Source organism: Macaca nemestrina, chromosome 1, assembly GCF_043159975.1.
Source record: "Macaca nemestrina isolate mMacNem1 chromosome 1, mMacNem.hap1, whole genome shotgun sequence".
Lineage (NCBI taxonomy): Eukaryota > Metazoa > Chordata > Mammalia > Primates > Cercopithecidae > Macaca > Macaca nemestrina.
This window is the reverse complement of record NC_092125.1, coordinates 67,479,389-67,497,339: the sequence shown is the minus strand read 5'-3', so window position 1 is coordinate 67,497,339 and position 17,951 is coordinate 67,479,389. Positions and strand designations below refer to the sequence as shown.

General features: G+C 41.8%; 1 long non-coding RNA gene across 4 annotated transcripts in view; it reads right to left on the bottom strand.

Annotated features, from left to right (window-relative positions):
• LOC105484896 (uncharacterized) overlaps positions 1 to 16,434 on the bottom strand; it is a 53,686-nt gene extending 37,252 nt beyond the window's left edge. For 3 of the 4 annotated variants that reach the window (XR_011608713.1, XR_989282.2, XR_011608712.1), the window contains exons 1-3: positions 16,283 to 16,434; positions 11,603 to 11,677; positions 44 to 209 (exon numbers count right to left, since the gene is read on the bottom strand). This is a non-coding gene — a long non-coding RNA (uncharacterized lncRNA). Of the gene's footprint in view, positions 1 to 43; positions 210 to 11,602; positions 11,678 to 16,270 lie in introns of all 4 variants that reach the window. The other variant, XR_989283.2, reaches the window with a different exon arrangement.
• Between the last annotated feature and the right edge of the window lie 1,517 nt (positions 16,435 to 17,951).

Genomic DNA, 17,951 nt, shown 5'->3' with positions numbered 1-17,951 from the left:
TTGCTTCGGTAATCTAGAATCTGCTTTCCCATCCTTTGCTTACATGTCTTGGCGGGTGCAGATGAGAATCAAGTCTTCCTCAAGTGGGCAGAGGGCTTCAGGTTGACCGCCATATTTACTGAACTGCTGGACCACTTGCTCCTCACCTCTCTGTCAATGCTGTGCTGGCTGGAATGCAGCAATGACGAGCTCAAAAGTCAGTTCATCACCTGGACAATCGCATGCATTCACAAAACAGACAACACATAGGAAAACACATTTGGATGACAGATCGCATTTTTCACTGCCCAGCTGGACTTCTGCATGTCACATAAAGAGGGGCCTTGGGGACTTGCAAAACGACAATCTATGCTGTTGCCGATATGCTCAGCCCACAGGGGAGTGGCAGGGGAGGCGAGTGGCAGAAACCAAGCCTTCTTGGGAGCACCATGGGTTCTTCTGCCTGCCAATCACAACGGCGATGTGACAGGAGCCACCCCCACCCAGCAAGGCTTAATGGCCGCATGCTGACTTAAAAACATAGTCCCAGGGAAGGCATTAACATTCTGAGCTCAGCTGTGTCATCTCGGTTGCCATAGCAATGCTGAGAAATATATTTTGTGTCCAATGGTTATTTCTCCACACTAACGAAATGGACATTTTTCTTCAGTGAATTGAATCAAAACTAATTGAGTAGTAATCAGCACAGACCCTGAAGTTCAGGGGAATGTAGTCTGACTAGCACTTTGTGGAAATGCAGAAACCATTAACTATCTTCAAATGAGATTTTTTTTTAATTAGTGGAATCTTAGTAACCTATTGCAGGCTGGTGTGTGCTATCACACAAAAAACTCGTCATTTGTTTAGTGCTGGGAGGGGAAATTTATTTTCAATTAATTCAAGTGCTGATAACATTCTGTGGCTTGTTGCATCCTCTCCTCCAATAAATATCCCAAACTGATGCGTGCTCCAAGATGGACTTTCAAATATATATATATATATGTATGTGTGTGTGTGTGTGTGTGTGTATACACACTGTATGTAATTCATAATTTGGATTCGCAGATGTTTTCAGAAAACAGCGTGTTTTGCTGAGACCAACTGTTCCTGAAGCTCATTGAGCAATGGAGATGAAAAAGTGATTTTTAAAAACTATATCTTATTGTTTAATCTGTTCAACGTCAAATATCACTGTGATGGAAGAAACTACACAGAGAAGGCTGGAAGCCATATGGAGTCATCATTTTTGTCCTCAGTATATCTACAAATTCATCCTTGATTAATCTTCCAGTTCTTTTTGCTTTCATTTGGATCATGAGTATAAACAAAAATACAAGTACAGACTGGTTCCCTAAGTGTTAACACTCCCCTTCTGAGAACATAATATTGAGTATTGTTATAAGTAGATCTTCATCTCCTTTGAATATGAGCCTAATTCACAGCAAAGAGACATTTGGTTACATGCAAATATGAGTGAGTTCCTTTACTACACTGTGATAGACTGGAAAGTTTCCTCTGAATCTTTTAAGACATCTGGCTTGTCAGGTGTGGTTCAATAGCGGGTTGGGGGTGGCTAAATGAGTTCCCAATTTCAGATGTCCTGCTTCTCTTATTTATGGAGTCCGCTGAGATGCATCTGAGCTCTCTTTGCCCTCTGACTCTGTTGTGTCACTGGGCCTTGGGAAAATAAGAGTGTCCATTCTTCCTCCCCTCTGCCCTCCAGCATGGGGCTGGATCTGCAGGGGGCAGGTTCCTAAGCCTGGCATGAGCAGCCTCAGTAAGGCTGTGTGTGATCTTAGGGACAAGAGCACAACCAGGTTAAGGCAGGTGGGGTTTGAGAAAACCGCACCCCAGTATTTGGCAAACGAATAAACAGATGAATCATTTCCCTGGGACTCAGAGTCTAAAGCTTCCAACCAGAACTAAATTCACATTAAAAATTGATTGTGCCATAATTTTTAAGTACAGCCAGACCTGATGGCACATGTTAGCATTTCCTTGAGGTGAGATAAAACTGTGTGGAGTGAGTCTCTCAGCTGATTGGCAGGACAAGGTAGGGAGGAGGAGGTCAACAGGGAGAGGCAGCAGGCACTCTTCTTCTCCACAGACACCTTCCTTTTTTATAGCCTTTGGGTCTCAATGTGGGAGAAGACACAGTCTTCTGTCACCATGGCAACATAAGTGCATCACAGTGGGATTAGGGGGTTGAAAGGCAAGAAGCACCAAGCTTGGAGGAGTTGGGGCAATCGAAAGAGGATGGACTTTTGCTAGAAATAAACACAATAAGGTGGCAGGGCAATAGAAGAGAGTGGATTTATGGTTTATGACATTCCTAAAATATCTTTATTTAATAATGAAAACTTCATTATCCGGGCCCGGGTTGAAGTGTTGCTGTGGGCCCTCTGAGGATCCCAGCAAAGATCTTTCATCTTGACAGAAGTTCTAAATTACAACATTAGTGTTCTAACCGGGAGGCTGTTATTGCCTATTTGGTCTGTCTAGGGAAATGAGACACACATTGCTGGAAAGTGGGTTATTGAAATCTAGTAGCTTGGAATATTAAAAATGGGGGCCGGGTTGGGGGGAAGTCTCTTTCCCCATGAGCTAGGGATAAATTAAGTGATAAACCTGGGATGTTTACTAAAGCTTCATTATTTTACAGGAAAAAAAAACTGTAATTCATCTTTATTACGACCAAAGCCATTATTATGTTTCACACCATTAAGAAACAAACGTAAGGAGATCCCTAAAGCTAATTTTCAGACCAACTATATGAACCTATTATGCCTTTATTTTCATCCCAGGTACCTCTGCCTCTTTCTCAGTTATGCAGCCTGACCTCCAAAAAAAAGTGTTTGGTCTTCAGATGTTTCAAAGACAATTAGGTCTAACTGGCTCCTGGTGTTTGACTAATGATCAGAACAGATAGCTCTCCAGATCACAGTTCAATTTCTACTCCTTCTGGCAGGGCAAGAAAATGGCCTACCTGGGCTGGTGGAATCAGAGGAAGACCAAGTGAGCAGAGGGCTTTGCAATCTTTTCTTCCCTTTGCTCTCTCAATTCTTCCTCCTTATCTTCTCACCTCCCATTAATGCAAACACATCCACTTTCATTTTCTGTTGGCTGTCTCTAAGGCCAATCTCACAAAAGGGAAGGCAGTTGCCTAAGTGGTTTAATAACAACAATTAAAAAGTAGTTTTAATATGTGCTAGACACTTTGTTAAATGCTTTCATTGAATTATCTCATTTAAGTTTTACACCCATTTTATGAGGTCCGTACTACTATAAACCCCACTTTCAGTTGAGGAAGCTAGAGTCAAAGAGATTAAGCAACTGGACCAAGACTACACAGTTAACGCATTGCGGCACTGGGTATTGAATTCAAGTCTTTTTATTCAAAAGCCCAGACGTACTGCTCTTAATCTCTCTACTGTGTTGTCTCCCATACATTGTAGTGCTAAAAGTTTCCTCCTGCCCAATTACCCTGTATCCCCACCCTAATCCCATCAAGGCTACCTTTAAGATGAACTCAATAGCAGCCATTCCTCTGCCTTAAGAAGGAGGTTGGCGACCCCTGGTAAAATGGAAATGTATTCTCTAGGGATAGAGTAGCAAGTTTGCTGCTTAACCTTGGTCAGTGATGACACACCACCTGTTGAGTGTGGCCGGTATTGCACAACAGTTTAGTTCTGCTAGAAATACTAAATGAGATAGTGTTTAAAATGCCATTTTAAGTTATGGTACCACATATCCTTATATGTAAGTTATCATTATAATTATCTGGAACGATTTTTGCCAGTCAATATGTAACTATAGATAACTTTATTAATTAGCAGATAGCAGGGTCCTAAGTGATTACAAAATGGGTCAGTTCAGTGTTCCTGCAGAAAGAGATCATGAAGGGTCCTCAGTCTGGGGCACAGCTTGGGAGAGCAGACCAGAGAGAATGACTTCGGAAGACATCCTGGCAAGCAGAGAAATGGGCACTAGAAGTGTGTGTGTGTGTGCATGCACGCACATATGTACTCCTGCACAGGATTGGCATGGACTGTGGACAGGAAGGGGATAGAGGGTAAGGAGAAGAAAGGTGGTGGCCTCTGACAGCAGAAAAAGTCAACACTGAGAGCAAAACTTTCCTTCTTTATTTAGGAGAGGCCCTAGATATCTGATCTAGTGGTTTCCAAAACTGACTAAGGTTCAGAAGGAAGACTTAAGAATCTTGCCATGTGCTACTCAAGACCGATTTAGTAGATCAAAGTTAGGCCATATACTTGCTACTCTATCCCCAGAGAATGCATTTCCATTTTACAAGGGGTCTCCAATGCATGGATAGAACCCAGGCATTTACACTTTTAAAACATCTTTCTAGGTGACATCCACTGAGTGCTCAGCCCTTGGACCCATGTAGACGCTTTGACTGCACTACTCTTCTATTTCATACACCTTGCCCTCCTTCTTCCTTATCAAACTGCCCCTGCTTAACTCCTGCACATCCCACAGTTCTCAGAGCAAACGTCCCTTTCCAGAGATGCCTTTCTTGACCTTGTCTAGGTCAAGCTCCTTCATTATGCACTCTAGAGAGACAAGTTCTTTTCCCTTTGATCACTTGTCTCAATTTATAATTACATAGTTAGAGAGTGAAACTCCATGAATATAAAACAGGGATAACATTTGTTTCCTGAAACTCCAATCTCTTTCCAGCACCTAGAAAAAATCAGAATATGGTTGGTGGTTAACAATGTACATAATTTTTATTCTTTGTCTTAACCTGGGTTTTCTGGACATTAGACTTTCACCATGCCAGTTCTTTGCTCTCTTTTCAAACTATATCAAGTTAAAAAGCCTCTACCCATCAGCCCAAACTCTCCATCATCAGACCCACACTCCCTATTCAACTCGATTTCCAAGAATTTCCTCCTTAATTAGCTGGCTTCTTTGTTGTCCCATGGAGTAAGCTTTTGCTCTCCAAACTCCATGTCATTTTTAAATTTGTTTTTTATTTTTTGAGATGGAGTCTTGCTCTGTTGCCCAGGCTGCAGCAGTGGCGTGATCTCGGTTCACTGCAAACTCTGCCTCCCAGGTTCAAGTGATTCTCCTGCCTCAGCTTTCTGAGTAGCTGGAACTACAGGTGCCTGCCACCATGCCCAAATAATTTTTATATTTTTAGAAGAGACGGAGTTTCGCTACGTTAGCCAGGCTGGTCTTGAATTCCTGACCTCAAGTGATCTGCCTGCTTCGGCCTCCCAGAGTGCTGGGATTACAGGTGTGAGCCACCATGCTCAGCTTCCACGTCCTTTTCATGTGCCATTTTCCTTCCTTAGAATGCAAGGAAGACTTTTTCCTTACCAGCTATATAAATCCTTTACATTCTTCAAGATCCAACTCAAGTTCAAAGAGCATCATAAAGCCTTCTGTTTTGGGTTGAATTTCGTCCCCCCAAGAGGTGTTGAAGTCCTGACCCCCAATACCTACGAACATGACTATATTTGGAAATAGGTCTTTGTAGATGATCAAGTTAAGACAAGATCCTTAGGGCAGATAAGCTGAGCTGGCCCAATATTCCCGGTTCCAGACTAGTGCCATTTGTAACAGGCATGCTGGGTTTTAGTCAGCCGAGCGGTACCTGAATTTTAACCCTGAAATTTTCTTGGTTCTAATTCCTGAAAAGATCTTAAGGAAGATTAATAAGCTCCTGGCAGGCTTTCTAAGGCCTGACTTCTTAGAGCTGGAGACCTCATAAGTCTACCAAGAGCTTTTGCATCAGGAGACCTGGCCAAGGCATATGTCTATATCTGGGGATTGTCTCTTTTCTTAATGGTCATGTCAGTAGAGTCAACCAAGAGAGTTGGGGAGTGAAGCAAAGAAAAACCAATAATATATCTATCTACATATCTTTAAATTTCTAAATTATTATTTTAATTAACTAATTTTGAGATAAGGTCTCTCTCTGTCACTCAGGCTGTAGTGCAGTGGCACAATCATAGCTCACTGCAGCCTCCAACTCCTGGGCTCAAGAGGTCTTCCTGCCTCAGCCTCCTGAGTAGCTGGGGCTACAGGCATGCACCACCATGCCAGGCTAATTTAAAAAACAAACAAAACAAAACAAAACAAAAAACATTTTTAGGGATGGGGTCTTGCTATGTTGCCAAGTCTGGTCTTGAACTCCTGGGCTCAAGGGATCCCCCTGCCTCAGCCTCCTGAGTAACTGAGATTACAGATGTGACCCACTGCACCCATCTTCTATAATATATTTTAAGACTGCATTCTGAAAGTAGTCTTAACTACTCACGTACCAGGGACTAGGCTTGTCATGAGAATATGCAGGTGATTAGTCAGGGCTTTGCAGCTACTGTTATTTTGCTAACATCTTCCCAGGCTGGTTCACACAACTGCCTCCTTCTAGTGACAGTGTCTGACCTAGTAGCAGGCCTAAAGAACCAGACCAATTGGACCACTGTCGCTATTTAATAAGGCCTGAGTGAAACATATGTTGATGTCACTCCTAGACCAGCAGTCTCTGCAAAGCGGGAGCTGCCTTGGCTCCTTTCATTTCAGCTCAGGCCCTCCTGTGTACCTCATGTGTGTCTCTCCAATTTTCCACAAGAAAAACTTTTCCTTTTATTTTTTTCCAATTATATCTCCTGATCTCTAGTTCTCCATCCTGAAGACCATGTAATGTGAGCTACAAGCTGTCTGCAGAGGTGAGCATTTGACCCTGGCCAGCTCAAGACATTCAGCAAGGTGTGATTGTCCAGTCTTGAGGCTGTTTGTTGGGAGAAGCACTACATAGGCTATTGCCAGTGCCAAGGAGAACAATCCTAACGAGACTGACAGCCTGCCCAACTGACATAGCATTGAAAATGACACCTGACTGAATGAAGCTGACACTGAGGTAGGCACTGAGCTTCTTCAGAGAGAAGGGAGGGACCAGCCACAAAGGAGGCATGATCCAAACAGTTGGAGTCTTCAGAAATGTGTGAGTGACTCCTTCTTGCCCCAAATCTCAAAACTATTCTGATGAAATAAAATATACCAGATTCTTTCAATGAAATAGAACCAACAGGTTTTTTTTTTTTTTCTGAGAAATCATGAAAAAGAAGAGAGTGGAAGTGATAGGAAGGGTTTTTCAGGGTTTGGAGAATGACTTACGCTTGAGTTATGATTTTCCAACACTTGTTCATATCTTGCCTTTGGCACTGGTCTTTCCCGAGGAAGAGATACAAATAGAAGTGGAGGGGAACAAGGCTATGAGACCTGAGAGGAGGTCTTCTCTGAGGCTGAAATTGGGAGGATAGTCTTGAGCTAACCCCACTCTCTAGGAGTTTCAGGTTTCCCATAGGTCATTTATTTGCCTGGTGGGTACCTTACTTTCTTTCTAGGTTAGGAAGTAGAAGGTTGATTGAGGTCTGGAATCTCCACTGTCTCCTGAGCACAGGGACTCTCAATCACTAAGGTTGGGTTCCCTGAGCGTTTATAATGCTGTGCAATGTTGTACATCTTTGCAACCCACCGAGCCCCATGATACCCTGGGCTATATTCTTATTGTTCTCATTTTGAGGATGAGGGAACCATGTCTTATAAAGTGGAGAAACTGGGATGAGTCACTTTGAGTGACAGGAATAGTAGAGAGACATCTGTTGTTTACATGGATCCTAGCATAAATGACATTATACAGCTAAGCATCATCTCCTAAATTCTTTCTGAGTTAAATCTGGGATAACATAAGGGGATACTGAAAAGATGAATTTCTAAGAACAAGTCTGATAACATAGGTTGGCTTTGGAGTTGAATTCTTATCTGTTTTCAAATGGGATACAAATGTGTCAAGATGTTAATACAGACTGCTGGGATCTGAACACATGGCATGTGTCCCCCCAAAATTTATACATTGAAACCTAACCCCCAAAGTGATTGTATTAAGAAGTGGGGTCTTTAGGAAGTTTTTTAGCGGTATCGTAAGGATGAACTCCTCATGAATGGGATTAGTACCCTTATAAAAGAGGCTTAGGAAGTTTCTTCAGTTCTTCTGACATGCAAGGACAGAGCTAGAAAGTGCCATCAATGAGGAGTGGGCCCTCACCAGACGCTGAATCTGTTGGAGCCTTGGTTTTGGACTTCTCAGGCCACAGAAATGTTAGCAATAAGTGTCTGTTGTTTACAAATTACTCAATCTAAGGTATTTTGTTATAGCAGCCTGAATGGACTAAGACACTCACCTATCAAGTTTTCCCTGATGGTTAAGTAAAATGAGTATATGACAATCAGGGTTGATGTATTTGCACAACCCTGCGAGTGAGAACCTCCTTAAATTTTACACTCTAGACAGCCCTCCTGCCCAGTCTTGTTGAAAATACCCAGCATGAGGTCTGGTGCATAGTTGATAATGAGTAATTAGATTCCTACCATCTTTCTTCAATCTCGATTGATTAAATTGATGAGGCTTACTCACACCTTCTGTGTTCAGTACCTTCCCAGACTCTTCAACAATCCCATTCTACTTCTCTAGATCTCAAAGTCTAATGCACAAACAGGGTCCTAGATAGCACGAGTTCACATAAGGATGGACAAAGTGAGACTTTTGGTCTTTCGGAAGAGCCCAAGGAATTGCAATGTTTAAGATGAGCTCTAAAATGCCATCCACCTTGTTTTTCTCATCCTGTCAGAAAAACAAGGTGGATCTGCCAGGTGGCAGATTTTAGTTGTGGTCTAAGGGGCAAATGCAGTTTTAAGGAAAATTTTAAGAGTACAATTACGTGCTTAAGATCCTTAAATTGAGAGTACAATTAGAGGTTCTTCAGATGAATACAAAATACAATTTAGGTTCTTAAGAAGCCTTGGGTTAAGGGAGATAGTCATTTTAAGTGTTTCTTATGGGGTTCCATTTAAAATGAGCTCCCACCCTAACGTCTCTCAAGAGTACCAGACTGCTAGAGTTTAAATTTGAGCTTGCCACTCACTATGTGACCTTGAACATGTTGCATGACCTTTCTGCGCCTCAGTTTTCTCATCTATAAGATGGGGATAATGTGGTATCTGTTTCACAGAGAATGTAAATAATACACATAAAATACTAGCAGAGTATCCATAGTAAGCTCTCAGTAAATGTTATTAAGCGACAATATCATTATTTCACCCACCACAGAAAAGAAGTTCTATAAGTCAGTTCTAGAAAGTCTTTTGTACAACAATCTATTGCTTTATGCACACTTGTTATGGGTAACAAGGTGATTTTTGTTTCAGAAGAGAATGCAACACACCAGAACTTTAAACAGCGTACTCTCCACTACATTTAAAATATGACTCATTTCTCTAATTTAATTTACACCCTTTATTTAGAAACACAACTTCTGTGTAGAGCAGCACACACCTGTAATATATACTAACAGCATCCACTGCAGAAACTCAGGTTGAGAGATAGGAAGAAGCTGAAAGAAGCTAACATTGATAAAGTTCCAACCGTGTGCTAAGGACTCTACTTACATTATATTGTTAAATCTTTTAAACAGCCATTTAAAAGTCTATTCTTGTGTCCATTTTATAGATGAAGACATCAAAACTAAAAATGCTCAAATTTTCCAAGGTCAAAGAGCTGGTAGGTGGTAGAGCTGTGATTTGAATCAACTTCTGTCCATGCTCATTTTATTAGACCACAAAGCTCTTGGGCAGAAAAAACTTTAATTTCTTTGCCTAATCCTTTCTTGTCTTCCCCTTGTGACTGCACTCACTAACCAATTCTAGTCTCCATGAACCTTCATCCAATGACCTTCCATGCTTCTCAAAGTAGAAGAATGAGCTTTGTCAGCTCAGGAACTCATTCTTCTGGGGTGTGGGAGAACAGCATGATGAACAATAGAAAGCAGGGACACAGGGCTGTGGTGCTGTTTAATTAAATTAGCTTGAGATAATGGTATATCCTGAAATGGGAACACATCCATTAATGCTGTTATTATTATCAAGGACATGAATGGCCCACTGAGGATTGATGAGAGAATAAACTGTCCATATGCTACGAACCAGAAGGAAACAATTGATAGGGAAAACCTCATCGAGAAACTTTGGATGGGACTGATAATGCATCCTCCACCATAAAACACATACACACACAGTAAAGGGGATGTATGCTTGGCATCTGGTAAATCAATGAACTGTGAAGGGACTGAGGCAATAAAGTGAGCAGGTTTCACATTAATATTATAATATGATATGTTTATAGGATGGGGACATTCAAAAGTGATTCCAGCAGCAATGTATAGGAACTGTTTTAATTGAGTTCATGTTCTGCAACAGAAGTGCAGACTTCATCAATCACGCAAAGAAAGGAGTCATGAGAAGGGAAGGTTTTGGACTTGTTTTCCCCTATAAGTGGCCTTTGGATTTTACTGAATGTAACCTATAAAATGCATTGTTTATCCATATACTATTTAGCCAGGGAGGTTGTTTAGGAAGACACAAGCCTTGGATACCCTATACACAAAGGATGTTAAAATAAAATATGCATATCTTAATGCCTTCCTGAAGCCATAAGCTTGTTCTAGTTCACTAGGGATCCATCTCTGCCTGTATGATGTATGGTGTTATGGACAGAGGGGAGCAGAATGCAGCCAATTATAACCATGGAGCAAATCCTGGGAAGAAGAGATGTAATACAGGCTCAAGGAATGATTTGCTGCTGAGAGGGGTTCCATTAGCTCCGGAAAGGGTTAGAGGGAAAAGGTTCACAGCAGAAGGGTGTAGATATGTGCCTGAGAATGTCAGGAAGGGCTGCCAAGGGTGAAACAAAGGAGAACTTCCCACCTGGAAAAATGTTCCTCCTGACAGCAATCTGTTCCAAGTGAAATCAAATGGTTTGCAAAAATGTGTTGAGAATCACAAATGTTTTGTGTGCTTGGGATGTGAAATTATTCAATGATCAGGCCTTATGCATAGCCTTTGGATACCTTGTGGGTATTGATCTTCGGATCTTCATAAGGCCCACCGGGTTTGTTCTCAGGCCCACACATCAAAACTGAGATATTCTCTCTGAGCCTATTCAAGTAAATGAAGCAGGACCCTCCCCGCAATAGCTATTACCCTCTGCTGTCAAGCTCTGACATATCTTGGAAAGTAACTCAGCACCAGACTTCTCTGTTAGTCTCCAGCAGTGGCCTTAACTAGGTTGAGTTAGGGGTGGGGTTAGGGGTGGGGACAAGAAGATTGTCATCTTCTTGCTGCAGGACATCATGTCCAGGCCACTGCGGCAGCCTCCTAACTATCTCTCTGGATTTACTCTGTTCCGTCTAATTCCCTTTAGCCTTGCAGCCAGAGATATCTCTCCAAAACATAATCCTGGTTACATTGGTCTAATATTTAAATTTATCGAATAGTTCTCCTTGTTTTTAAGTAATATCCCTGTTTGCTGTCTAGACCATGCCTACCACTAACTGGGTTGTGTGTTCAGATTCCAGCCAGTTTTGGGGTACCTACTCTGTGCCAGGTCCCATACTGAGTTCTGGGAATATTATGATGGCCTAGATAGAATCAATCTTCTGCTCACAAAGCTTATTTGTAGTTAGTGGTAGAGATTGTTAAACCAGTAATTACAGTAAAGTGTGGTAAGTTCTAAGATCGAAGAAGTACAAGTTACCATGGGAGCAGATCGCAGAGCCTCTTCACCTGGAGTGCAAAAGTAGAGAAGGCTTCTCCGGCAACCCTGTTTAAGCTAGAAAAAAAAAATTATTTGACAAAATTGCCTATCATCCTTGCAAAGGTCAATGCTTCCTTTTGATCTCTTTTCATACACCCCCTTTCTGTTACTTTCTGCCTTCCAGCGGTGAGGAAAGCTTAGAGGTTCCTGAAAAGACCACGCACATCTTTAGTCCTTCTCAAATTTAGCTGGTATCCATCCTTTAAAGCTCTTTCATTGGGTAGTTTACAAAGGGCAGTGAGCTTGCAATACAGCAAACCAGGATTCAGTTCAATGGTGCCCCTGAGTTGTGCATCCTTGGGAAAGTTATTTAACTTTACGGAGCCTCCTTTTTTAACTTGTAAAATAGGGATAATAGTGGTACTTCCCATTGGGATTCGAAGGGACCCAATAAATGGCGGCCCTCTTTCATATTCAAGTTTTGAACAAATTGAAAAACACAACAAAATAATAAAACAGATGAGAGACTGAACATCCCTTTTATTAGTGATTAAGCTGGTACTAAAGAGTATGGCTACTGTATTTTATTGATACTAAAATGTACTTTCCCTTCACATTTAACATCTTTTCACTGAGGTCGCATTTCACAATCAATGGCATGTTACAGTTGCTGCTAGCCGAGTGGCAGTCATGACATAGTTGTTAGTGCCTGCACACACGTGAACTTGGGCTATTCTTGGTGGCAAGACTAGGCCACTGCATCTCTTGATGTTTCCATCAACAAACTACTAAGGACCATTTAGAGAAGAATAAATAAAAAAGTCCTGGTTGTTGTCTAAAACCTCTCTTTGCTGTCTTCTAAAAGACAGAATGCTAACAGAATGTATGTCTTCAGCGTGGAAGACAATTCCAGAATAATATGAAACCAAAGCTGTATCTTGATAGCAAGGAGGAAATTTCTTTCTTTCTTTCTTTCTTTCTTTTTTTTGTAAATCACATAGCTACATCACTCTGAGTCAAAATGTGATTCAAAACAGATTCTAAATGTGAATTTTACAGATATGTATTAGCCAACTTATTTTCCTTTTTATGTATACAAAAGAGTGACATGTCATAAACATGTAGGTTTGAAAGAAACAATCTTATTCAAAAAGCATTACAAAATTCAAAGTGATAGAATGGAATGTATTGCTTAATGGTCAGTGTTTTTCTTTCTTTGTGGTACATGAAATCATGATGCCACTTTCACTGATGGTGCCTTCCATGGATGAAATATCATGTATCAGCAGGCAAGCAGTCTTCAAATGCAGAGCCATAGGACTGAGCGGACATCTCCATGAGGGGTGAGAGCTGGTTGCTTTGCAGCCTGTAGAGGCAGAGCACAATTATGCTTCCTGTGGGAAGCTTGTTCCTAACAAAAGGAGAAAGGAAGGAGTTGGATTTCCCCATATGCAGTTCATGTGTAATCCAACTCACGAATTGGATTCAGTCACTCCTCCCTGAGAAGAGATGGAGAGAGTTCAGGAACGTTGCCCATGTGGAGTTCCCTCGACATGGAAGGACACATTAACAGAGTAGCTATTTCTCAGGTTTGGGGTGACAGCAAAATTAAGTGGGTAATGTAAAATGTCACTCAGTTGTCTTTTAGCATTCAGTGTTGCTGATGAGACGTCTGACATTTGACATAATCTGATTCTTGTTTGATCAATGGCCTATTTTATTTTGCTTCCCCACCCTTGTGGGAAGACTTTATCATTGCTTCAGACTTGGTATTCTGAAATTTAAAAAAGATCTGTCTAGGGGTAGGTCTTTCTTTTTCTTTTATTTTAAGTTGAGGGGTACATGTGCAGGTTGGTTACATAGGTAAACTTGTATCCTCCCAATCTCTACCCTCCAAAAGGTCCCAGTGTGTGTTGTTCCCTTGTATGCGTCCATGTGTTCTCATCATTTAGCTACCATTTATAAGTGAGAACATGTGATATTTGGTTTCTGTTCCTGTGTTAGTTAAGGATAATGGCCTCCAGCTCCATCCATGCCCTGCAAAGTACATGATCTCTTTCTTTTTATGGCTGCGTAGTATTTCATGGTGTATATGTACCACATTTTCTTTATCCAGTCCATCATTGATAGGCATTTACGTTGATTCCATGTCTTTGCTGTTGTGAATAGTGCTGCAGTGAACATACCTGTGCATGTGTCTTTCATTTATACTAATTAGAATTTTGTTGGCACTTAACATTTTGAATCTAATGTCCACGTTCAATTCTGGGAAATGGTCTCCTGTTATTTATTTGATAGTTCCCTCTTCTCTGTTTCTCTGCTCTAAATTTCTGGTACTGTTCTTAGTCAACGCTGGATCTCCTGTATTGAATGGCTATTTTTTCTAACTCTTCTTATTTTTTATTTATACATATTTCGAGACTGTCCAACCCTTTAATTTCTAATTTCTCAATCCTTTTTGTATAGCATCTTGTCTTTGTTTTGTAGATGCAATATTTTCCTGAATCTCTCTAGAGACTGCTGGGCAGGCCAGAGAAAGTCAAAATGTGAAGCAGAATGGGTTTGGTGCTGATGCGGTGGACAACAAATTCTATTGAAGTGGTCTTGAATGCTTCCCCTAGTGATGTGATGGTTTCTAGTATCATTGCCTGCTGGGGCAACATATCTTGTGATGGCAACTTAAAAAGTTTACTGCTTTCTGATGCTTCTCCTCTTCAGAGAAATCTAGGTTAAGAAGTCCCACAGGCCGGGTGTGGTGACTCATGCCTGTAATCCCATCACTTTGGAATGCCAAGGGGTGAGGATCACTTGAGGCCAGGAGTTCGAGATTGGCCTGGAAACCATAGTGAGACCCCATTTCTATAAAAAATTTAAAAAGTAGCCAAGTGTAGTGATACATGCCTATAGTCCTAGCTACTTGGGAAGCCGAGGTGAGAAGATCTATTTAGCCCAGGAGTTTGAGGCAGCAGTGAGCTATGATTATGCCACTAAACTCCAACCTGGGTGACAGAGCAATATCCTGTGTCAAAAAAAAAAAAAAGAAAAAGAAAAGAAAGAAAAGAAGTTCCATAGACTTCTTGGCACTCTGCACTTCACAGTATAGACTTATTTACTGATTAGCTACGCTGTGCTTGAGTCTCTACTTTCTCCCTTGCTTTGATCTAGCAACTGGATCATAGCATGCATTCAGTAAATGCTTGTTGAATGAATGATTTCACTTAAATACATTTCAATAATTACTCGTTAAGTACCTCCCAATATATGTCCAGCAGAATGCAAAGCATTGTGTGTTGTTAAAAACAAAAACAACAATATCAACAACAAAATAGTGCAAGTCACAACCAATGCCATTGTGGAATTTAGAGTTTAGTAGAGTAATTAAATTAACAAATAAAACTCCAAAGCGATACAAGACAGTATTTAGGTATTCAGGTAAGTGTTAGAATGCAGTTTCCAGGCTGGGCACGATGGCTCACGCCTGTAATCTCGGCACTTTGGGAGGCCGAGGAGGGCGTATTGCCTGAGGTCAGGAGTTTGAGACCAGTCTGGCCAACATGGTGAAATGCCATCTCTACTAAAAATACAAAAAAGTTAGCCAAGCGTGGTGGTGGGTGCCTATAATCCCAGGGCTCGGGAGGCTGAGGCAGGGGAATTGCTTGAGCCAGGAAGGTGGAGGTTGCAGTGAGCCGAGATTGCGCCACTGCACTCCAGCCTGGGTGACAGAGTGATGCAGTTGCCAGACTCTGTGTGCTATAATTGCTGAGAAAAAGGGGGATGTCACAGTACTGGGGGACAGGTGACAGAGAAGAAGACATCTTTGAAGGGACCATTCACATCAGGGGCCCCAGTGGCAAGGCTCCACAGGCATGGCAACATGCAGATCCAACCTTCACCCCCTTGTCATTTACATTATTCATGCTGCGTGACGCTATCTACATCACCTCTTTTCCTTCTAGCCTTCAGAGAAGAGGAGGCAAGTTCCAGGACATTAAATATGCTTTGCCACTTCCTGCTCAGATCCAATTCTAAAATGAGTGGTTATCATCTGCCCAGCAGTCTTTTGACCTGTGGCAGCAGTAGCTTTGTGGGAATCTGGCCATTCTTTTATTTTTTCTCTCCTGCTCTGTTCATTTCCCAGGCTGCACACAAGCCCATTGATTGCTGTCCTTTGACTTGTATTCCTATGATGCCTTGTTATTTTTCCTTCCTTGTTTTCTTTTTCTGCATAATGGCTGGTGGCAGTCACTTGGACAGGGCTCAAACCATTGCTAGTTCTCCTTGTGCATAGATTTCTTATATTATTCCTACCAAAGCTATTAAATGTTGCTGTTGACATTTTCTTTTTGGCCACATGACAGTAACAATATTCAGATCTCTAGCCAAACACCTGCTCAGGAAATATGTTACTGAGGAACTTGAAGCCTTCATTCTTATCCCACACCCCTGGGCAATATTGTCTTCTTCCACAGCATGGCTTTATAGTTTACACCTCTTTGCCTGGCACTCACAGCCTTCCACGGTCTGATCCATGCCTGCTTTGCCATGGTGTTTCTTCCCTATAAGTCTTCTCACATTTGAACAGTGGTGTCTGCAATTGCAGACTAGGAAGAGGCTGGGTCAGCATCAGAACCCAGCTCTCTGATTTCTAGAATGAAAGTTCCTGCTTACCAAACAGCCTACCTTTAGTCTTCCTCTCCAGCCAATAGGGCTATTTCTTCCTGGAGACATCCTATAGCATTGACAATGCCTCTCAAGTGAAATTTACTCAAGTAGTCCTCTGTATTCTTGCTTAACTTCGTTTAGGGTTGATATTCAGCTGGTATCGTCCTATGTGGTTGTACAGGTTGTTAAAATATCAAAAGAATTCTTTGGTGGTTAGTAAATAACTGTCACTCTAAATTCCTGATTAAACTGCCCAACCATCATCCAGGCTGTCCTGGCACCTTCTTTGGGACCTCTCTAGATCTCCTTGTGATCTAACTATTAAGGGTTAACACCTGGTGCCGTAAGGCATCTCCATTACCCAACTCTAGTCCTATGGCTGGTGTTTCTTCTTACCAGCTGATGCCTATGTCATATGGGTTTCTTAGAAATTTTGAACATCAGTCATGATGCTGTGTCTGTGTCATCTAAATGCTTGCAGGGCTCATCAGTCTGTTTGGTAAATGAGATGGCACTAATATGGATACCCAGCTTATGGGCCTGTAATGTTACTGAATGTTACTGCAATGTTACTGAATGCCAGGAATCCCTGCTCAGAGGTCTCTTGTGCCAGTAGAAATTGGAGCCACTTCCCATGCCACTGCCCTCACTTTCTGCCTAGCCATAGCTCCATAAGTCTCTGCCACAGCTGCCATGATTGGAGCATTTCCCACTTGCCATCTTCCTCCTTTCTCCAATCAGCTCGGTGCTAACTACCTGTGCTGTTGTATCAAGCCACAGTTGCGTCATTCTTCTTGGGATGCAGCCTATAAAGCTGATGCATTCTACTCTTTGACCACTAATGTTTCCTCTGGGAGCTGCATGCTTTGTTGTTCTACTTGGATTGGCACCATTCACTCACACTACAGCTCTACCCACTGCTGCTCCTCCTGAGCTACTAACTGATAGTCCTTCTTTTACCAGGTCTCCAGCTGTCACCTCACTTTCTGGAAGGTAAATAACTACCTTTTCTCTGTGTTGTACCCTTTCAGAGGATCTCCAGAGCAGTGTTGCTTGGGCCTCTAAAATTAGAGATTTGTGAATGCTCACAGACAAGCTTTTGTTTCCTTGGAACAAACATGTGCTTGCAGGAGGCTGCATTCAGTCGCTGCCTGCTGTAGTCAACCAGTTCTCTTCCCCAGTCCCTGTGCTGTGCTGCCAAGCCCACCTCATCACGTCAGGCAGGTTCTTTCTTCTCTCAGAGTAGACTGCTTTCCAGAGGTGGATCTCACACACCTCCATTGTAGTTTGGCCTTCATCAGGTTCTTTCTCAAACCTATCCCAGTTTTTCAGAGAACGCTATTTGTCTCTGAATTCCCCATACTGAGAATTGAGGTATTTTTCTATAGGGAGGTCCCTATTCCCACAGGAATCAGTCAGTGGAAATGAACTCTGGGGAAAGGGAAGTCATTCAGCCAGCACTCTCTCTTAGTGCTTTCATACCTAACTGAACTTTCTTGAGGGATGAAAAGTGTCTTTTTTTTTTTTTCCTTTATATTCTCCCATATCCTGTAGCATAGGTCTAAGCACTTTGTACACATTTAATATACTTTGTGGAGTGAATGCATAAATTGATTCATTTCTCTGCTAGGCATTGTTGCTGGAGCTTACATTGGAGGTTTCTTATTTGGCTGTGTGTCATGAGGTT